Below are 9,287 nucleotides of genomic sequence, written 5' to 3'. Positions count from 1 at the left end.
CACTGTTGTGGCCTCTCCCATTGCGGAGCACAGGCTCTGGACGCACAGGCTCAGCGGCCATGGCTCACGGGCCCAGCCGCTCCACAGCACGTGGGATCATCCCGGACCAGGGCACGAACCCGTGTCCCCTGCATCGGTAGGCGGACTCTCAACCACTGGGCCACCATGGAAGCCCTGAATGCTCATATCTTTTTAGCACCAGATAATATTCCTTATCTGGATATAACACAATTTTTTTTTAATCCATTCACCTACTAAAGGATATCTTGGTTGCTTCCAAGTTTAGGCAATTATGAATAAAGTTGCTGTAAACATTCCTGTGCAAGTTTTTGTGTGGACATAAGTTTTCAGTTCATTTGGGCAAATATCAACATTGCTGGATCATATGGTAAAAATAGTCTTAGCTTCATAAGAAACTGCCAAACTGTTTTCCAAAACAGCCGTACTATTTTGCATTCCCACCAGAAATGAATGAGAGTTCCTGTTGCTCCACACCCTCACCACCATTTGGTGTTGTTCAGCTTGAATTTGAAACAAGAAATCTGGGGAATTTCTTGGTGGGCCAGTGGTTAGGACTCTGTGCTCTCACTGCAGGAGTCCAGGTTCGATCCCTGGCCGGGGGACTAAGATCCTGCAAGTCGTGAGGCACAGCTTAAAAAAAAAAAGGAAAGAAAGAAAAGAAAGAAAGAAAGAAAGAAAGAAAGAAAAGAAAGGAAGGAAGGAAGGAAGGAAGAAAGAAAGAAAGAAAGAAAGAAAGAAAGAAAGAAAGAAAGAAAGAAAGAAAGAAAGAAAGAAAGAAAAGAAAGAAAGAACTCTGAATCCCTCACAAGCTGACAGTAGTCTCTGTAGTCTCACGTTTGCTGATTGGATTTCTCTCCCTATGTGCAAAGCTGCTTAGGAAGCCACATGAAAACCAGCAGGTTGCTTGGCAAACAGGAAGGCTGAGCAAGAGGAATTACCTGGATACTCTTCATGGCTGGTATCAGTCCTGGTGGCCTGTGTCCTCAAATCAACTCTTTGGCTTTGTGAGCTGGAAAAGAGATGTTATTTTTCTCATTTCTAAGCTTCTTATTGGTTCATCAATTCTCACACTGATTGTGACTTTCTATACAAAATATAATCAGACCGGGGGGCCATTCCTTCTCTTTCAGGCAGAGATGTTTAACCATTTTTGTGCCATGGACCTCCTTGACTATCTAGTAAAGCCTACAGGACCCCTTTCCTGGATCCCTTTTTGGAATAATGTTTTTAAATGCATAACATAAAATGAATGGGATTACAAAAGAAACCAAATACACATAGCAACATATAAATTGTGATATAGTAATGTACACTTCTTCATTAAAATATTAATTAACATGATCTAATGGTGAGTTTAATAGCTACAGTAATTTTGAAAAGATAATAAGTGTTAAAGGTACTCCAAGACATATGTAACGGCTTTTATATGGTTTGAAAATATCTGAGATTTTTACTGCTGACAGAGTCATAGGTACTGCTGATATTACTGTATTTGTTGTTTGCATTCAAAATGGAATGGAATGCTAAATTTCAATTATACGTTAGGAAAAAGAGATATGTTAAATTTTTCCCATGCGTGTTCATTGAGCCCCTGACTTTTACCCTCGGGCCTCCAGATTCACAACCCCTGCTTTAAGCATATCTTTGCCTGCCTCTGTTGTATGTGGTTTTACCATTTCATTTTCTCCTCTTTCCAAGTTCTTACTTGCACAGGAGCTTCTCTTCCAGGAAGCCTTCTCAGACTCATCTGAGCAGGTCCCTTTCCTGTGATTCCTTCCCAAGCACCATGAACTTCTTTTTTCTGATTCTCCTCACAGTTATAACATAGCATTTATTTGTATGTTTTTCCTTTTAAAAATATTAAATGTAACTTTTTCATGATAATATAAACAATATGTGTTCATTGCAACAATTTTGAACATTACATAAAAGGACAAAGGAGACAATAAAAATCACCCAAACCCCAGCTCTCTAAGATAGCCACTGTTCATATTAGATCAGAATAAACTTGCCTTTATCTCTCCATGTGATGTCTTGATACCTGTTGATCTCCCCTGCTAGACTGTATCCCTACAGGGGCAAGAAACTTGCTGGTATTAAAGGAAAAATAAAATCTAAGGGCCCAGAGGTTGAGCACTGAATGGATTTTAAAATTTTTTTCTTCTTTGCCAAGAGTCTGATCCATCACAAAATCTGGACTATGGGGGATGAGGATGGGGGAGGGAAAATGAAGTAAGTCTTTTATTTTTATTTAATTTTTTTACAAGTCTTTTAAAACATTAATTAATTATATATATATTTTTTATTGTTTATTTTTGGCTGCCTTGGGTCTTCGTTGCTGCGCACGGGCTTTCTCTAGTTGCAGAGAGCAGGGGCTACTCTTCGTTGCAGTGCGTGGGCTTCTCATTGCAGTGGCTTCTCTTGTTGCAGAGCACGGGCTCTAGGTGCACAGGCTTCAGTAGTTGTGGCTCGCAAGCTCTAGGGTGCAGGCTCAGTAGTCGCGGTGCATGGGCTTAGTTGCTTCGCGGCATGTGGGATCTTCCCGGACCAGGGCTCGAACCCATGTCCCCTGCATTGGCAGGTGGATTCTTAACCACTGCGTCAACAGGGAAGTCCTGAAGTAAGTCTTTTAAAAGCAAAAACCCACTCATCATCTCTGTCCCATATTAGCTATCGAATTAGTGCTGGGTTTTTCAGTTGGGCAAATACTGGGCTGTGCAGGGTGCCCAATCTGGGCTTCAGGTGTCCAGCTGCCTTCTCTGGTACTCAGGTCTGACCCCTGTCAGCAGGCTGGGTGGCTGGTTCAGTCTTCATCACTGATGTCTGCTCTCCCACAGTGCCTGGCATGTAGGAGATGCTCAGTAAATACCTGCTGAATTTCTATCCCCTTTATTCCCTACATGTTCCACTTTGTGATACTCATTGAAAGCCCCTCCTTTATCTCTTTGACACTGCCCACTCCTGGTTATTTCAAGTAATCGACTTTCCTTCTTTCCTCTCTGAGATACTTTGAGCGCTCCTCATTAAGTTTTTCTATACCACTGAATCAGTGGTGATTCCATATCATTCTTCATTCATTTGAAATCTACGAAGCGGTTACTTCATACAGGGCAACAGGCCGAGCTTCTCTCCCTGAAGTCTCCCGGGTAACTAAGGAGGCTGTTTGCTGGCTGCTAAGAACTGAAGAGGGAAATTAAAATTAGAAGTTCTGATCGTCCTCAGGCCTTCCCAGATCACTCTCTCTAAAAAGCGTCTCTTCTCCCAAACACACCATGCTCTATTTCAGCCCCTTGTGAGCTTTCTTCATAACACATCTGCACTTGTCAGTATTTTCTATTTACTTGGCTTTTGTCCTTCTCCCCAACTAAAATAACAACTCATTGAGAGCAGAGACAGTGTGCCTGCTGTCATATCTCCACCTCCCAGGACACAATAGATGGCATATCACAGGTGCCCAGTAAACATTTATTGATGGAACTTAAAATGAATGAATGATTAAGTAATTTCTCATACAGAGTCCTCATTCTCATCATAGGCTAGGAGGCTTCCCGGCTGGGTCTGGGATTTCGTGTGCATGTCTGTCCTCATTGCAGAAAACCGATCTGCACTAATGTCTGCCTAACCCCTTCCACTTTCCCCTCTCCTCTTCATCACGGGTGTTCTAATAATTCAGCGTCGTTTTTGTGCTCATGACGTATTTTCAATTCCTGAATATTTGGTTGTACACTTGAAGAAATTAAAAGATTCAAAACAAGGCTAAAGACACGAACAGTGATTACAAAACAATGTTTCACAGTAATTACAAAATTATCTACTGTTCCCATGGTGGTTATCATCACTTTACTTCCCTGACCATACATCTACATACATCTATCCATATTCTAGCATTAGATGTAACTTCTTTAGTATTTAAGGTATTTCCAGCAAGTTGTGCAGACACAAGTTGTGTCCACACCAAGTTGCAATACTCATTGACTGACACTGTTGTGGTGATTGTATGTTACATTGTAGCAAAAATACATGTTATTCGTGATTCTGAACTCACCCACCTATGCAGGGTTTGCAGTTCACCACTTGCACGTTATGGTGCCGGTCTATTTTTTTTTTTTTTTTTTAATTTGGCTGCGCCAGGCGAGCTCCTTAGTTGCGGCATGCGTGTGGGATCTAGTTCCCTGACCAGGGATGGAACCCGGGCCCCTTGCATTGGGAGCACGGAGTCTTATCCACTGCACCACCAGAGAAGTCCCTGGTGCTGGTCTATTGACTATCAGTCTTCTGATGCTTGGCTTGACTCAAATGCAAGAGAGCTGCTGTTGACACATATGGGTTCCTCTATTAAATATGTACCTATAAAGTGAGGGTGTGTAACTCTCTGTACATGTGGGCAGTGGTTGCACATCTCCTATTGAGTGTATTTCTAACTGTTAGGTAGAGCCGGGTATTTCTTTCTAACTGTGTAAGTAGCAAAGGGTGGATAAAGGCAACTAAAGTAAGCCAAATTGGCCCCGGTCAAAGCAGGAACTGTACAAAGAACAGGCACAACAGATCTGCCACACACAATAATCAGAGTGAAAGGAGATTAAAAGCCAAGATCAGGGCTTCCCTGGTGGCACAGTGGTTGAGAATCTGCCTGCCAATGCAGGGGACACGGGTTCGAACCCTGGTCTGGGAAGATCCCACATGCCGCGGAGCAACTGGGCCCGTGAGCCATAACTACTGAGCCTGCGCATCTGGAGCCTGTGCTCCGCAGCAAGAGAGGCCGCGACAGTGAGAGGCCCGCGCACTGCGATGAAGAGTGGCCCCCGCTCGCTGCAACTAGAGGAAGCCCTCGCACAGAAATGAAGACCCAACACAGCCAAAAATAAATAAATAAATAAATTAAAAAAAAAAAAAAGCCAAGATCAGCCAAGTGTCCAGGAGAGCTCCCTGCAGACTCCACCCACCCACTGTCTCCTAGGAAATCGACCCTTGATGGCCTTCAATTTTAATGAGGTGGTACCAAGACATAAGGAAAGAAATAGTCAACTGAGGCCGGATATTCTGTGGTCAAGGTGTGGTGGAGATGAGGGCAGAGCAAAGAGGTGTTTGAGCAGGAGTCTAACACTGGACAGAACAAAGGACACAGAAGACAATGACAGGGTTGTGGTGCGTATGGGTTAGACTGCCCACCACATCGCTGAGGTCAGCTGACTCCGGTTAGGAGTACCCCGAGAGGAAGGATTACACAAGGGTTATTAAGTGGCAATAAAACAGAAGTATTTATATTCATGGCTCTGACCTTTCACTAGGGGTCATCCTAATCTTTATTTATTTATTTGGCTGCACCGGGTCTTAGTTGTGGCATGCGGGACTTTCCTTGTGGTGTGTGGGATATTTAGTTGCGGCATGCAGGATCTAGTTCCCTGACCAGGGATCGAACCCCAGGCTCCCTGCATTGGGAGTGTGGAGTTTTAACTGCTGGACCACCCGGGAAGTCCCTCACTAGGAGTGATCTTGATAGTTGGGTTCCTGCTGGGCTCTAGATGATGATCTTGAGAGTCAGAGCCAGTCATTAAGCACCACTGATATTCCAGGTCTATCCCACATCACCAATGTTTTGTTATTCAAGTGTATTAATACCTCAGTAGTGGCTTAAACAAGCTCCAGCCTCCCCTACCTCTTCTTACTTCTTCTCACTTACCTATGATTTTACATCTTATAAGGTCTTCAATTAAAAAGGATGACCTAAAAGAGTCTGTGAAACCCAAAACAGTTTTACTTCTATACATGTAAGCGCTGGTTTAAGACTTTTTTCTGGGGAGATTAAAATGACAGTAATAGCATAAAATGAGATCTCATAATTTTCTGTAGGGTTGGATTTCAATTAACACTATCTCTGTTTTTGTTTTTTTTTTTGCGGTACGCGGGCCTCTCACTGTCGTGGCCTCTCCCGCTGCGGAGCACAGGCTCCAGACGTGCAGGCCCAGCGGCCATGGCCCACGGGCCCAGCCGCTCCGCGGCATGTGGGATCCTCCCGGACCGGGGCACGAACCCGCATCCCCTGCATCGACAGGCGGACCCCCAACCACTGCGCCACCAGGGAAGCCCCAATTAACACTATCTCTGAAAGCACCATCGCTCATACCATTAGTTATCAAGAATTAACTCTAGTAGAATGAGAAGAATAAAACACAGTTACAGATATAAATTACGCCTGCATTTCAAATTTAATATTGACGAGAGGTCATTAAAAGAAAATAGAGTTATTGTTACCAGATATTCCTGAGTTATTTTACCATGGGAAAAATTGCAAAGTTTTATATATTGAAATTCATAAATGCTAAGAAACCAAAAAAAGTTTGTTGAAAGCTAAATATAAGTTATTTTTAATAATACACAGATAGACGGATGGATTAGAGTAGAAATCAGAAGTGGAGAATTAGATAGCTATAGCTGTTTAAACCAAAAGAAAGAAAAGACTTCACTCACTCATTGTTAACTAGGTAGTGTAGGGAAACTAAGCAATTCAGAGTAGCAACACTGTGATGGAGTCTTTCTAAATTCTTGGTCTTCGTCACGCCAAATTTACTAATTTCCCTCTTGTGTTCTACTGGGCATAGGAAAAAAGTGGATTCAATTTCAAAACCAAGTCATCACATCAACAGTTTTGAAACCAAGTTTTATAATTTAATGGCTGATTTCCTCACAGTTTACCAAAACACCAGCTTTTGACCTATTTATTTCTTTCATTTAGGTATAATAAAAGACTATAAAGAGTCTTGAACCTATTCTACACTTGTGAGTTAAATGAAGTTTCTTCTTTTTTTTTAATCTTTGATTACTCCATACACCTAAACAAGGTTATGAGACATAGCCCTATTTGAACACCATTCATTTATTTTTTTTTTGTATAAAAGCATGGACATTTAGAGCTAAAGGGATCTTAGAAATAAACTAGTCTGTATTAGTTAGGGGTATGGGGTTTGCAATTGACAGAAAACAAACTCGAACCAGCTTATGCAAAAAGGAAATTTGATTGGAATCAACCTTAGTGTCTCATTTAACTGCAGGCCAGGCAGTATACACGGGTCTCAAAGACACGTGATCGAAATGCCACCAGAATGATCTGTCTCTTACCTCTGCTTTTCACTGCATGTTAGCTCTTAAACTTCACGTGGCAGAACCAGGACTGCCAAGTGGTCCTGAGCCCCATTCTACACGCTTTACCCAGAGATGTTGACTATTTTCCCAGTTCCAGCTCAACAACAAAAACAAAAATCTCAAGCAAGCTTTCTGACTGGTCCAGGTTTGGTCAGGTGCTGACTCCTGAACTAATCAACTATGGCCAGGGAGGTGGAGTCCTATAAGAAAATGGAGGTCCAATACTTGGGGTGTGGGAGAGAAACAGTTCCCAGAAGAAGAGAGGGAGATGATGGGCAGACCTCCCTCCCCCCGCAAAAAAAAAATCCACTCTGACTCATTTTACAGATGTGGAAATTTAGGCTCAGAGAAATTAAGTGACTTACTCAAAGTTACAACTTGTACTTAAACTTGGCTCATCTGGCAGCCAGCCAAACGCTTGCCTCATTCCCCCACACTGCTGCTCGTTCTGTGGAAGCTTCATTTGCTCTTTCAGCAGGAAGGGTGTGGGCTGGGGGTGAAGGGGGGTGGAATTAAGGGTCTTATATTATGCTTAAACTTCTTTCCAGTCTTTTGCTAAAGTTCTAACTTTACAAGTCTTTCTGTTGTCTGGCTTTGCTTTATTTTCTTAGCTGGGGAATGTACACCTGAAGCGGGAATCCCCCTGTCGCCTTCCGCCTCCGTCAGTCTCAGGGGGCTCATCCTCTGTCAAGTTGAAGTCGAACAATTATCACAATAACAGCTTACACCAGAGAGAGGACTTACAGTATGCCAGGGACTGTGCTTTTGATCCATTCTCTCATTTAAGCCTCGTAACAGCCCTATGAGAGAAGCACTAGTACCATCATCATCCCATTTTGCAGATAAGAAAACTGAGGCAGAGAGGGGTTAATTGACTTGTCTAAAGTCATAGAGCTGGGAAAGGATGTAGGTAGGATTTGAACCCAGGCAGTTTGACTCCAGAGACATTGCTAGACAAACATCTCCAGCCTGTGCTGCTCCCATGAAGCCCTGAGCATGTCTGGTACTCCTCAGATGCCTGCTGACCTAGAGTTGGCTCATCTCTGGAGCTGTTGCCAACCTGTTTAGGCTTTGGAGCTAGACTAGGGTTTGAGTCCTGGTCTACTGCTCACTAGCCTTGTGACTTTGGGCAAATAAGCTCTTAGCTATTACTCTGTGTCTTCGTTTTCGTATGTGTAAAGGGAGGGTGGTAATATCTGTCCCGAAGTCTTGTGAAGATTAAATGAGATACGGTGTTAGAGCTGATAGCAGAGTGCCTAGCATAAAGTAAATTTCAATAAGGTCAATTTAGTTTTGAGTCTTAATCCTGGTGGCTGGGCCTGACCTTTGGGCTCCCAAATCCTCACAACTTTTTGAAGGGTATGAGGGTGGCTTATGTGAATAGGCTTGTTCAAGAAGCTTGCTCTTGATCCACTTTCAACCTGGGCCCTGGCTGGAGGAAAGTGGGTTTGGTAAGTCAGAAAGGCAGGCGAAAGTGGTGACAGGAGGGAGGAGACCCCTGCCCTCCACAGATGGTGCTGAAAAAGACAAAGCTGCTAGTTACCCTCTACTCCCTTCTCATCAGTCAGGGGACTCTTTTTCTCCTTTGGATGTTGTTGGGTTTTGTTTTGTTTTTTTTCCTTTTGTCATGGCTGCGCCAAGTTTATTTCTGATATTATCTGATTTGTTCTATGTTCAGGCCCCTCCCAACCTGAGGGTCAGCCCTGGCAGAACAAAATGCCTCCACATCTGTGTAATGATTGCCCAACTCCAACCTCACCTCCAGCCACTCACATCCATTCTCACCTCCAAATATTTTAGCCACAAAAGGTATGCTTTTTGTTAAAACTTTAACCAATCTTTTGCCTGGCTTTTTTTCAGGTCCCAAATCTAGGAGCTGTTTCTGATTAGTGTGGTTGATAAAGGGTTGTACTTTGTACTCCAGACCAGACTCAAGAGGAAAGAGGCAAGTGGTCAGCCATTCCACAGATGGGAACAAGTGCGAAGAGATGACCAAGGAGATGACATTTAATGGGTGAGTGAAAGATGCCAGTGTCCTGACTTTCAAATATGGTACGATCAAAGTTTTGCTTTAAAATAAGTGTGTGTATGTGTGTTTGTGTAGAATCCATATTCAGAGACCTAAT

General features: G+C 43.1%; 1 long non-coding RNA gene across 1 annotated transcript in view; it reads right to left on the bottom strand.

Annotated features, from left to right (window-relative positions):
* Positions 1–9,287, bottom strand: part of LOC113633579 (uncharacterized) — an 88,800-nt gene that overhangs the window by 57,106 nt on the left and 22,407 nt on the right. The window contains exon 4 of the long non-coding RNA XR_003438257.1: positions 960–1,030. This is a non-coding gene — a long non-coding RNA (uncharacterized LOC113633579). The remainder of the gene's footprint in view (positions 1–959; positions 1,031–9,287) is intronic.

Source organism: Aethalodelphis obliquidens, unplaced genomic scaffold, assembly GCF_003676395.1.
Source record: "Aethalodelphis obliquidens isolate GAN/ISIS:26980383/991018 unplaced genomic scaffold, ASM367639v1 scaffold40, whole genome shotgun sequence".
Classification (NCBI taxonomy): domain Eukaryota; kingdom Metazoa; phylum Chordata; class Mammalia; order Artiodactyla; family Delphinidae; genus Aethalodelphis; species Aethalodelphis obliquidens.
The sequence above is the reverse complement of the archived record's forward strand: the minus strand, read 5'-3'. Positions and strand labels throughout refer to the sequence as shown.